Below are 12,854 nucleotides of genomic sequence, written 5' to 3'. Positions count from 1 at the left end.
GCACCAAAATTACACAAAAATAGTAATTTCTTGAAATGTACCGATGCTTTTCTAATCCAGGAGCAAATAATGCCCTATAACTATTTAAAATAAAAAAATAATATTTAACTGGATCCCACTGGTTTTATTTTGGAAAGTTTTAGTTAAATTCAGTTGGTGTTCTGAGTGATGGGTCTAACTGTGTTTCCTATAATCTCACTTCTCTTTTAAAAACTAAGGTATTTTTTAAAAGTGTTGGGAATTACAACGAGAAATTGGCAAACAGTTATTCTGAAGTAAGATATTGTAACAGGTTTACAAAGGATTTATGGTAACTTTATGTCCTTTTTGCATCATAGTCTAACACAACAAGAAGAAATATAGAAGAAAGAAATGAGGACAAAGGAACAAGAAGAGGATAAAGATGGAAAGAGAAAAAAATTCACGTAAATTAAAAAAAAAGGCATTTGGAATAGCATAATTCAAATGTCTGGAATTGTTAGGAATCAGGAGCTGATTAGTTGCATTAACAGCAAACTCCCGTGATGGCTTTGTTGAAGTCACTGACACCTTGCATCAGTTTTTCCATCTTTAATAAGAATTTTTATCAGCACAGAAATAATGGTTAAAGTTAGATTATCTTTTGGTGAGATGAAAATTAATGCCTGGAATCTTACATCTTCAAAAAGGCTGTCCAGTTATTGACTAGCTTAACTAATCAAAGAGGTTTGAAGCATAAATCATCTTAACAAGATTCTTTTAAAGGATATCAAACAGTCAATAAAAAAGTTTTTTCCTTGCATGTGCACAAGTAATTTGTGTAAAATAGGAATCGCCTGCTGTACTTTTTATGAAAATAACAGTAACACTTCAGACAATGAATCCGAGGGTGGGACTACTAACAGTTATAAATACAACATTAACAACGTCATTGTATTTCCCTTGACTTCCACACTTGTATCTCTGGGGAAATAAAGCCCTGTTACTTACTAACTTGAATTCCTGTCATTGTACTTTGGGAATCAGTTGCTTGAGATGAAAACCTACAACATATGTCTAAGGTTATCATATCTGGGGTCATTCACAAGCACCGATACATAGTTGAAAAAAAAATCTTTTTTCTTTTTCTTTTTTTTTCTTTTGAGAAAAGCCTAGAGAGAGAGACAGATCTGTAATAAATCAAGGAAAACAACAAACTATGTGATGGCAGAAATGGTAGTGGAAAAGTGAAACATGTCCCACAGCTTTTTTTTTTATTAAAAAATAAGCACACTGTACTGTGATAATATTTTTTTGGTTTTCAGCCAGTCCAAAGTGGTGATGTGTTAAGCTTTGCAAAAACACCAATTCATCATTTCCGTCCCAGTATCTTTCCCTCCCTCCCGTTAAAATCAACAGATGACAGCAAAAAAGTTAAGCAAAATGCTTATCCCCTATTATAGCCGATACCAGTGGGTAATTATTTCTCAGCATTCACTAAAACTCTATCCTGGAACTGACAGAGACGCTGTTAAACTTCTTCCATTAAGACGTGTTCAGTTTTGTGCCTCTCAGTGCAAGAAGGACATTGAGGCACTGGAGTGTGTCCAGAGGAGGCCAACAGAGCTGTGGAAATGTCTGGAGAACAAATCTTACAAGGAACAACTGAGGGAACTGGGGCTGTTTAACCTGCAGAAAAAGAGGCTGAGGGGAGACCTTATCACTGTGTACAACTACCTAAAAGGAAGTTGTAGCAAGATGGAGATTGGGCTCTTCTCCCAAGTAACTAGTGATATTGTGATAGGAAATGTCTTCAAGTTGTGCCAGGGGAGATTTAGATTGGGTATTAGGAAAAATGTCTTTACTGAAAGGGTGGTGAAGTATTGGAAGAGGCTGCCCAGGGAAATGATGGAGTCCCCATCCCTGGAGGGGTTCAAAAAAGGAAGACACGCCACTTCGGGACATGGTTTAGTGGGCACAGTTGTGTTGGGCTCATGGTTGGACTTGACAATCTTAAAAGTGTTTTGCAACCTTAATGATTCTACGATAGCACTCCTTTCTCTCTGCAAACTTCAATTTTATTTAGAAAGGACTGTATTAATGTCATTACACGTTAAATCACATTGTACATATATAGAACCTTCTTGGTGTGCAATCCTGCTGTCCATGTAAATGGGTGACTGATAGCCCTGGTGTAGGTAAGGAAGAGATGGATCAATCAGTTTCACAAAATGTCACATAAAGTCAGCCAGACTTCTGAGGTCCTGCAATCCCAATACCATCTCAAACATGGTCTAGCTCCTCCTCAAGACTGTCATTCCAAAGAAATTCTTGAAAACATAAATGAAGAAGCAGTCACACGGAGACAGAAGGACGCAAGAGCAATGGTCACAAGCTGCTCTGTAGTACTTCTCTATAACTTACCTTTGCTTGTGAATATTATATATAATCTGCTTCAAGAAAGTCTGAACTCATTAATAGAAATAATGCAGCACAGTATCAGAAGTCATTTATTTGGGGTTTAGATGTTGCATATCTTGATATTCAATTCTTTGCTGTTTCAGTTTTGTCAAAAAAATATATAGCTGTTCATTTAAAGGGTAACAGCCAAATGCTGATGCCGGATGGTGGAATGGTAGCAGCAGTTTCTTATTGCGATGTTACTTAATGTAAGACGAGTCAAAGAAGGGTCTTTTTAATTCTAATCCCCGGACTGAAGCCACATCTATAACAGTGACAAAATTAGGCTTGAGCTGTTCCCTGCCACTCAAGTAGAATGGCATGGGACAGCCAACATCCATATCAAGACAAAATTGCTATACTATAACTGCTTGTTGGGAATAGAACTTGCCATGCTGACTCTGGAATCATAGAGTAATAGACTAGTTTGGATTGGAAGGGACTTTAAAGATCATCCAGCACCAACCCCCTGCCATAGGCAGGGACAACTTCCACTGGATCAGGTTGCTCAAAGCCTCATCCAAGCTGACTTTGAACACCTTCAGGGATGGGGCATCCACAGCTTCTCTGGACAACCTGTTTCCTCAGTATACACACAGTAAAAAAAATTTTCCTGATATCTAATCTAAATCTCCCCTCTTTCAGCTTAAAACTGTCACCTTAAAACTGTTACTCGTCCTACAACTACTCTCCTTGATAAAAACCCCTCCCAAAATGGTTCATGACTTTACTCCTGCGCCCCACATCCCTCTTCTCTGGTGTAAATGACATTCATATGCAATTGTCTTTTAAAATGGGACCATGTAAATTGTGAAAAGTAACTAAACAGAAATCCACAACATTGTATTACCTCATGGTAGCTGGAATGTGCATTTAGTTTGGGTTAGCAAATGCAGCTCTGGGTACTTTTTGGAAACAGCTTTAACCCATTGAAAGCTCAGTCTACGGCCATTTCTATATTTTTTTTATTTCTAGTCAAGATTGAAATTGCACAATAACTATTTTTCACTTGATCCCTCATATCTTATATTTCTGGTCAGCATCAGAGGAAGAAAATTAAACAATAATGAAGAAAAGCAAGTGCAAGTATTGCAACTTCCAAAAAGGTTATTGTAATTTGGGTGAAATGTCAAAGAAGGTTTCATTATATCTGAGCCATTTCCTTTATTTCTGTTAATTGTCAGCAGAATGAACTTGCTCCTGTTATGTTAAAAATAAAGTGCCAAAGTTGTATTTTTAGGTTAAATAGAAGAGAATGATAACCCATTAGCCCGTGTCCTCATTACAATTACATTAGGCCTTGCTTGCCTACTCTAATGATGTGAATGAGGATCACTCCTGCCTCCATTCCAGACACAGAAAGCCCTTACGAGAAAAGATACTCTATTTTAGTGGGAATTTCCTGGTATTTAACCAGGAAGTTACATCCCTCAGACATGATTCCTGAGCATTTAAATTGATGCAACCCCTCCTTTGAATCACTTCACTGAAAAGCACATTTCTTTCATAGTTGTGTTATGCCAGAAGTCCAGATGCAAAGAGCAAAAAGCCATGAGAACTAGGGCAAAGAAGATAAGATGTCATGACATTCAAGAACGCAGCTGTAATTTTTCTGCTGTGTCACATTTTTTGTAGTAACATCCAATCTGCCGAAAGTATCTTGCCAGTACAAATGCAACAGTGTTAAAATTAATTCCTTCTAGATTCAACCCCTCTTACAGACTGATAAGCACAGAGGGGCAGATTTACTGCTGCTTATTGATGGTATAAGGCAGTTGGGGTTAGATAATGCTGTTATGTTTCAGATCAGGAATGAGCCTGATCTGTGCTTGCCTTCACTGCTAAAAAAAAAGATATTTCACTTCATTTCTGATCATTCCTTTTGCAGTTCCTATTTTAAGCAACCACTTTGCCCCTTTTAGAATTTTAAACTAAAACAGGCTCAATAGGTGAAACATGAAATTTTTATATATATATATATATATATATATATATATACTTCTTGCATCTGGAATAAGAAGGAAGGAAACAGCTAAAGAAATGAATTATAGAATCACAGAATCATAAAATGATAAAATGGTTGGAAGGGACCTTAAAGATCATCCAGTTCCAATCCCCCTGCCATGGGCAGGGACACCTTCCACTCAATCAGGTTGCTGAGAGCCTTATCCAGCCTGGCCATGAGCAGCTCCAGGAGTGGGGCATCTGCAACTTTTCTGGACAATCTGTTCCAGTGCCTTACCACGCTCACAGGAAACCGTATCTTCCTAAATTTGTACCTGGGTCAGGGCAACCCTCATTTTCAGTACATGATGGTGGATGATGTGATTGAGAGCAGCCCTGCAGAGAAGGACTTGGGGGTGCTGGTAGATGAGAAGCTCGACATGAGCCAGCAATGTGTGCTCGCAGCCCAGAAGGCCAACTGTATCCTGGGCTGCATCAAAAGAAGTGTAACCAGCAGATCGAGGGAGGGGATTCTGCCCCTCTATTCCTCTCTTGTGAGACTTCATCTGGAGTACTGTGTCCAGTTCTGGAATCCTCAATGTAAGAAGGCTATGGAGCTGTTGGAACGGGTCCAGAGGAGGGCTACGTAGATGATCAGAGGGCTGGAGCACCTTCCCTACGAGGACAGGCTGAGAGAGTTGGGCTTGTTCAGCCTGGAGAAGAGAAGGCTCAGAGGAGATCTTATAGCGACCTTTCAGTACCTCAAAGGGGCCTGCAGGAAAGCTGGAGATGGGCTATTCATAAAGGCTTGTGGTGGCTGGATGAGAGGGAACAGGTACAAACTGGAGAGGGGCAGATTTAGACTAGACATTAGGAAGAGTTTCTTCACAATGAGAGTGGTGAGACACTGGAACATGTTGCCAAGGGAAGTTGGGATGCCCCATCCCTGGAGGTGTTCAAGACCAGGTTGGATGGGGCCTTGGGCAGCCTGATCTAGTGGGATGTCCCTGCCCATGGCAGGGGGGTTGGAACTAGATGATCTTTAAGGTCTCTTCCAACCCTAACTATTCTATGATTCTATGACTCTATTCTAATACCTAATATAAATCTCACCTCTTTCAGCTTAAAACCATTCCCCTTCATCCTACCCTGCTCTTCCTGATAAAGAGCCCCTCCCCAGATTTTCTGTAGGACCCCTTTAAGTACTGAAAGGCTGCTACAAGGTTTCCCTGGAGCTTTTTCTTCTCTTGGTCAAATAAGATGAATTCCGTTCCCTAACTTTTCCATGTTAACTGCAAATGTATAATCAGTGGTTCCTATCACTGATTCTACCACATATCAGTGGCTGAGTGACAAATACCTTTTTAAGAATGTGAACCATCATTTCTGAGGGTTTCATGTCTCACCCGTTGCCTCCTTCTATGCAGGTGATTCTCTTCAAGTCTGTTAAGCATCACAAACAGTTATGGAACTAAACATTATTACGCACAAGCAAGATTTGGCAGACAGGAAAAATTAATTCCATGTATTTCTTATTAAGTGACAGATCAGTTAAATCTAGTGCTCTTCAGAGAACCCATAAACAGCACTGTGAGTTTGTTTGTGCCAGTTAGAGCTGGCCTAGATAATGCCTGGGTGGGTTAAGGGAATAACGCATGACAGAGACTGCTCCAGAAACAGCCGTCTCGTTTTGATGTGTAGAGGGGGATGGTGGGAGGAGACATGTCAAGTAAGTTGTGCTATTCCACTGATCCTTGCATCCCTGGCTAATCTTATTTACTGATACAGACATATCCTGCAGGTTCCAGGGAAGCTCTGAAGCCAGGATTACTGTGGACCTTGGAGCTCCCTTCTGCACAGGGATAAATGAGCTCATCTCAAATGTAAGGAGACAGAGCTCTCACAGAGTCAGAGTTGGACCCACTTGTAATGCAGACAGTAGAAAGACGAGCAGCTGATGGAAAAGGGTCATCTTGCAAAAAAATGGAGCGTTTCATCCTGAACTGTAAGAGAATTGGCAGCTGTGGAACAGTGAAGAAAAAAGCCCTTCCCTTTTTAAAGTTAGATGGAGACCTACCTATATAGCTTTATGATTCTCTTCAGGGTGGCCATAGTATTTCTCTGTGGGGCTGTGTTGTGTCTCAAAGAGTGTGATGCAAGTGAGACCTTCAGCAATGTGCAGGCAACAGTGGATTGATGTTGCCTAAATAGAGCTCTGTTTTTCCTGATCTCCTTTTTCACCTATGACAAATGGGAGGCTGTACTCTGGATGAGAGTATTTTCTGAGCTAGGCATCTGCATGATAGATGCTAAACCTGAAGCAGATTTTATAAGATTTCTTTGCATGAATGAAACAAGTTGTCTGAGGATGAGTAATTGGATCTGGATATTATGGCATAAGTTTGCATAGAGGATTTGTCTTTTTGGTAATCTATTATTCTCTCTCCCTTGAGTTTGGTAAGAATATGTGACTAACAGATTTAATTTTCAAGCTTCTAGATGTTTAAAATTAGATGAAATGAAGCTCGGTGTTGGAATTTTAGCTGGAAGAAGGTTTAGGGTAGGATAAATAAGTTTAAAAGAGAAGCTTTTTCCTACATCTCTTCATTGTGTTTGTTGAGATTCCTCATCTTGTCACATAAATTTTACATCCACTCAAGGGCAGATGATGTCATCTTGCCTCTTTTATCCTTCATTCCTCTTCTTAACATCTGTTTCCTAACCAACTAATTCTCCATATGTAACTTTAGTCACCATTTAAGCCAACAAATCGGATCACTTTTTCTAGTCAATGGCTCATTGCATGTTTCTGTTTCTAAAATCACAGCCGGATCATAACACATACTGTGATTCAAATGGGTTAATATTCAGGATCAAGAGGAAGCATTTCCTTTATCTCTATTTTTGGCTTAAAGAACTAGCCAAAAGCTCAGACCAAAACAAACGTTTTCTTGGCATTGATTCAGATAATTTGGATCCAATCCTGCTCTTTTGGAAATCAATAATAGCACTCCCATTGGGCTTCTGGAGGGACAGGACGGAGTCTATAATAAATATTTTGGGTGAATTCAGTTATCTTAAGGTTAAAAACAGTGATACCAAAAGAAATAAATTAATGTCAATAGCATATTTTTCTTCACAAAATCCAAGTTTAAAAAATATGTCATGAGTAAAGGAGACAGGACATTCTACTTTATTGACAAGACACTGACATTTTTTGTACTTAAAAATAAAAGGCGGTGCTCTCTAACAAAGAGAAATTTCTACATGAAGCATCTAAGTGATTTAAAGTATTCAGAATATTGATGAAAATCTAAAAACTATTACTGTACAAAAAGTAAGTTAAATGGATTTGATGACCTTTGTTGCCTTTGCTGGATGTGCACCATTAGCACTGAAGATATATTTAGACCTAAGAACTTTAAATTATCGTGTAAATAGTTTGATAAATGTGAGTGGCAAAATTCAGATTGGTTTAGTTCCAACTAATGCATAAACTTAGCTCAGTCATTTCTATTTAGAATTTAGTTTTTTAGATTCAACGGGAAAAGATCACAAGCAGAGTGAGATTTGGGCCACGTGAAATCTGAAGGAACTATCTTTCCTATTGGCAAGGAAGGAAAGTTAGAGCAATAATACTCTTAATTCAGATGTCTCTTTCATCATATGTTATTGGAAAACTACACAGGATGAAAACGTGAGCTCATGCATTATTCTGAGTAGTTCCTGATACGGTTTGACTCGCAACAGCTGATATAGAGTGTTACAGCATTTGAGAGTACACCTGAGGGTCTGTTCCCAAGAAGTACTATGACCTTTCTTTGCAAGTGAAATGACTTATCGGTAGAGGCTGTAACTAGGCCTGTTGACCTCAGAACTGAAGAGCAGGCCCAAGCCTTTCTATGAGGACATTGCACCAGGGGAGGTTTAGATTGTATATTAGGAAAAATTTCTTTACCTAAGAGTGGTGAAGCATTGGAAGAGGCTGCCCAGGGACGTGGTGGAGTCTCCATCCCTAGAGGTGTTCAAAAAACGTATAGACGTGGCACTTTGGGACATGATTTTGTAGGCATGGTGGTTGATGGTTGGACTTGATGATCTTAGATGCTTTTTCCAACCTCAATAATTCTATGATTCTTTGTAGGCCCCACCAGTGAAGTTAAATGGGTAGAATTTGTCTGTGGCAAATGATTTATTCCCTTTTCTTCCCTTTCCCTTTCCCCAAACTCAAATGAAAGCATTTCAGGTAGGATTACTTAGAACTGAGTTCCCTAAATTCTGTAGAGGGAATGTATGTTAGGAGTTTGCAATGTTTATTGTTTCAGCCATCTTTTGTTGTTCATGCCTAGCATCAACTTAGGTGCCCAGTTTGAAAAATAGAGACGATTGATCACAACAGTCAGTGTTATGAAATGTTTGCTATTAAAGTGTGTTCAGCCTCCAGAAAACTGGCCTGAAACCTGGACTTTGTTCCAAGTGAAATACACTGTTTTCTTGGAATTAGTGTCCACTGGAGCTTTATCAATATAATAAATTCACATTACTATATGCCTGCATTTGACGAAATGGGCAATGGTTTTGGAAGTACAATTTGTTTGGAAGAATAATGTGCAGCAACAGCATGTCAAAGGTATGCGTTGAAAAAGCTGTTCTTATAATAATGGACAAATACAGCAAATTCCAGAGGTCCATTGCATGGAATGCGTCCACAATGAACGCTGCGAGTTTCAGGAGGTGAAATTATGTTACAACATTTCCAGAATGTCCTAATCTTAGATAGACTGAAAAAAACCTTACTTCTTGTCCTAAGAGGTTCCTATACTTGCTGCTCCACTCAATATTTTTATTTTCTCTTTGATAACCTCATTCACTCACTAATATGTGGTCACAGATAAACAATTTTTTATAGCAATTAACTCCTATATTTTTTCCAGAATGAATCCATAGCTCTGGACTTATCAACATGCTCTGACCACTGCCATACTCATCTTCACAGGCATGTGTAATTCTTGTTTTACATCTGAATCTGAAATGTCTAGGAAAGATGGGTGTGTGGCCAGATTTGAGAAGCAATGGCCTCAAGAGCCCCCTTTCTGGGTCAAGTATAAAGAATACACAAAGAGAATTCTGTTCTCCAGTGTTGGGCATAGGAAAATACCAAAACTCCAAACAGATACTCCTTACAATGTTAAAAAAAAAGTGACAGCTAGAGAAACTAGCAGCTCCTTGTGTCTTCTAATCTGCTCAGGACCTTCCAGAAGCAGCTCCTCAGACAGGCTAAGGAAAACTGAGAAAATAGAAGACTTGCATTGCCTTCCTTCTCAGTTACACATCCTTCTCAGTCCTAGACCAAGGAAGATGAGGGGAAACATGCCCAACTGTCCTGTTCTGAGAACAGTTCTGTGAAAACAAGGTTATTCCTAAAATATGTTGTTGTCATATTAGTATAGAGGAAAAAAAAATAAAAGAAACTGTTTGGAATCTACTCCTTTTCTGCAGTGCATCAGGGAGGAAGGCTCTAAGAAAGGAAAACAGAACATTTCAGTCTTTTTCATTTCTATATTCTCACTGCAAAGACTGTTTCGGGTGTGGAAGAAGGTTAGCACTTTGTCCCATTGCAAGAATATCTGGTAAACCTGTATAAGTAAACTAGACCTTCCCAGGGAACATCCTAGGCACAGGAATTTGGAGGTCTACACTGTTAAAGTATGATATAGACAATGGCACAGCTCTAGTGACTAGCTACCACCTTCCTAAACACCACCCTAGCATAATCCGGGTAGATATTATAGAAGTCTTCCAGTACTTAAAGGGGCCAACAGGAAAGCCAGGAAGGGGAGCTTTATCAGGGAATGCAGAGATAGGACAAGGGCAAACAGTTTTAGCTGTTAAGAGATTTAGATTGGCTATTAGTATAAAAATTTTCCTGTGAGGGTGGTGAGGCACTGGAACAAGTGGCCCAGAGAAGTTGCAGATGTCCCATTCCTGGAGATGGTGAAGGCAGGCCAGGCTGGATGAAATTTTGAGCACCCTGACCTAGTAAAAGTTGTTCCTGTCCATGGCAGCGGGGTTGGAACCGGATGATGTTTAAGCTTCCTTCCAACCCAAACTATTCTATGGTTCTATGATTTTATCTGCTGTGCAGATTATTGAACATAGGAGGACAAAGGTGTGTTGGAGTTGGATCTGAAGGCCACCAGCAGACTGGCACGGTGGAGAATGAGAAATGAGCAATACAAACTGGGAATGGTGAGAAGGATGCAAGGCAGAAGAATCTTGAAAACCACAACATTTACTTTCATTTTTCAAGACATTAAATATTTATGAATTTTAATTACATATATACAGTGAAAAAAAACTGGAGAATTTATTCCTTGCTTACAAAGAGGCTTTAGCAAGATAGATTCATGTGGTCTGCAGCTAAGTTTGGGACAAACTTTCTAAGACTTTCTCACCAGTTTGTATACTCTTTCTGGAACCTGAATCTGGAACTTCAGCATGGATTTAATGGCACTCTGCTCTGCCCACTTACTACAGAACTGCAGCTTTTATTCGGTTATGGTGAAAAGACTATAAATGTATCCATAGGAAGACACTACGTTTATGAAGGACTTGAGGGAAGTATAAGCCTCTGCAAACAGAAAAGGAGCAAAGTCGGGTTTCCACAGGTAAAAAATGAAACAGTAGTAGAAAGGTCAGCAAATCTAATCTGTGAAGGGTAAGTGAGAGGATAACAGCAATGTTCGAATATCAGTTTTGTGACAACAGATATCTGGGTCGTGCTGTTAGCCCGTGAATCTGTGAATATGGAAGTCTCTCTGGGCCTTGTAATACATTCATGTCATATTCACATCTTTGAAGCAGAGGAACTGGAAAAGAAACCAAAAGGTTTCTCTTAGAAGAAACAGTATTTTGTGGCTGTGCTTCCAGTAAAGTTCAAGTTCTTCTATGGAAATATTTCAATAGATGAGGTCAAGGCTACAGAAAGTACATGAGATATTACAGGAAGAGATATGCCAGATTCAAGTGTTCAGTGCCTAGATGAAAAAGCCAAGAAGATGAGGGAAAAGTGAGAAAGTAGCCTTAGAGAACAGTTAACAGAGGAAAGGATCTAGAGCAGAACTTAGAAGACTACATTTGTATCCCAAGCAAACGAGGTAAAAATGAAGTTTGACCTGAGACAGTGCAATAATAGGGAACCTTACTTGGAAAAAAATGAATGCCGGTAGAAGAAAGACTCCAACTTAAAAATGTGGTGGAAGGAGTTTTAAGAAGTTCATTTCTGACCCATGTTGGGGAGAATATGATTTTGTGGGCCTGGAAGTTTAAGAGAGTTATAGGTACTCTTCTCTAGCAAAGCAGAGAAAGAAGGAAGGGTCATGAAGGGAGGTCACGGAAAAATGATACCTAAAGGTCAAGGATGGGGAGAGAGATAAAAACAAGTTAGGGAGCACTTTTCCCTGGAGAAATCAAAATGTATTTTTGAGCAGGAAGTAACTTTGGAGAGTTCCTCTTGAAACAAGAATACTCCATTTCCTGGAGATAAAAAATAGATTGCTGTTAGGAGCAAAGAAGTCCACTTCAGAGAACAGTGGCTTCATCTGAGAACTAATATGTGACTGAGTTACTAAAGCATCTACATAGGCTTATTGTAGATCTGTAGACTCAGAAATGATCAAGGAGGTCTGCTAATGGCTGCAAGTGGAGTAAGTGTCACAGAGCACAGGTCTGTGCAAGCTGGGTTCAAGAGCTTCCAGTACAAAAAATATTTGGAGCTACTGGAGAGATTCCAGCAAAAGGCCACAAAGATGATTAAGGAATGGGAGCACCTCTCCTACCAGGACAGGTTGAGAGAGCTGGGACTGTTTATCCTAGCAAAGAGAGGGCTCTTGCAGGATCTTATTAATGTATGTGAATACGTGAAGGGTAGGTGCAAAGAAGATGGAGCTAGGCTATTTTCAGCAGTGTCCAGTGACTGGACAAGAGGCAATGGGCACAAAATGAAACACAGTATGTGCTGTCTGAACATCAGCAAACAATTCTACTGTGAGGGTGACTGACCACTGGCACAATTTGCCCACAGAGGTTGCAGAGACTCCATGCCTGGAAATATTTAGAAGCTGTCTGGACACAGTTCTAGACAGTCAGCTGTAGGTGGCCCTGCTTGAGCAGGCGTGTAGACCACATGACCTCCAGAAGTCCATTCCAACATCAACCATTATGTGATTCTGTAAATAGTAGTGATGATAGTACCTGTGGCTACCAAACCTACTCAACTGAAGGACCAGAGACAGCAGATCTCACACAAAATCACAGTATTTTGAAATCAAAATGTTTTCCAGAAATGCAAAATAAAACAAAACAGGCCAAATGAATTTTGCAGAAGAAAAGACAGTAAACTAAAGAAAAGTCCATTGTGTAGCAAGAGTCATCTTTCTTTTACGGAGCATTTGGAGACTGCAAGTCAGCATCTGTATGGGTTGTTTAAAGGA

This window comes from Cuculus canorus, chromosome 1 (assembly GCF_017976375.1).
Source record: "Cuculus canorus isolate bCucCan1 chromosome 1, bCucCan1.pri, whole genome shotgun sequence".
In the NCBI taxonomy this organism is placed as follows: Eukaryota; Metazoa; Chordata; class Aves; order Cuculiformes; family Cuculidae; genus Cuculus; species Cuculus canorus.
Note: the sequence above shows the minus strand (reverse complement) of the source record.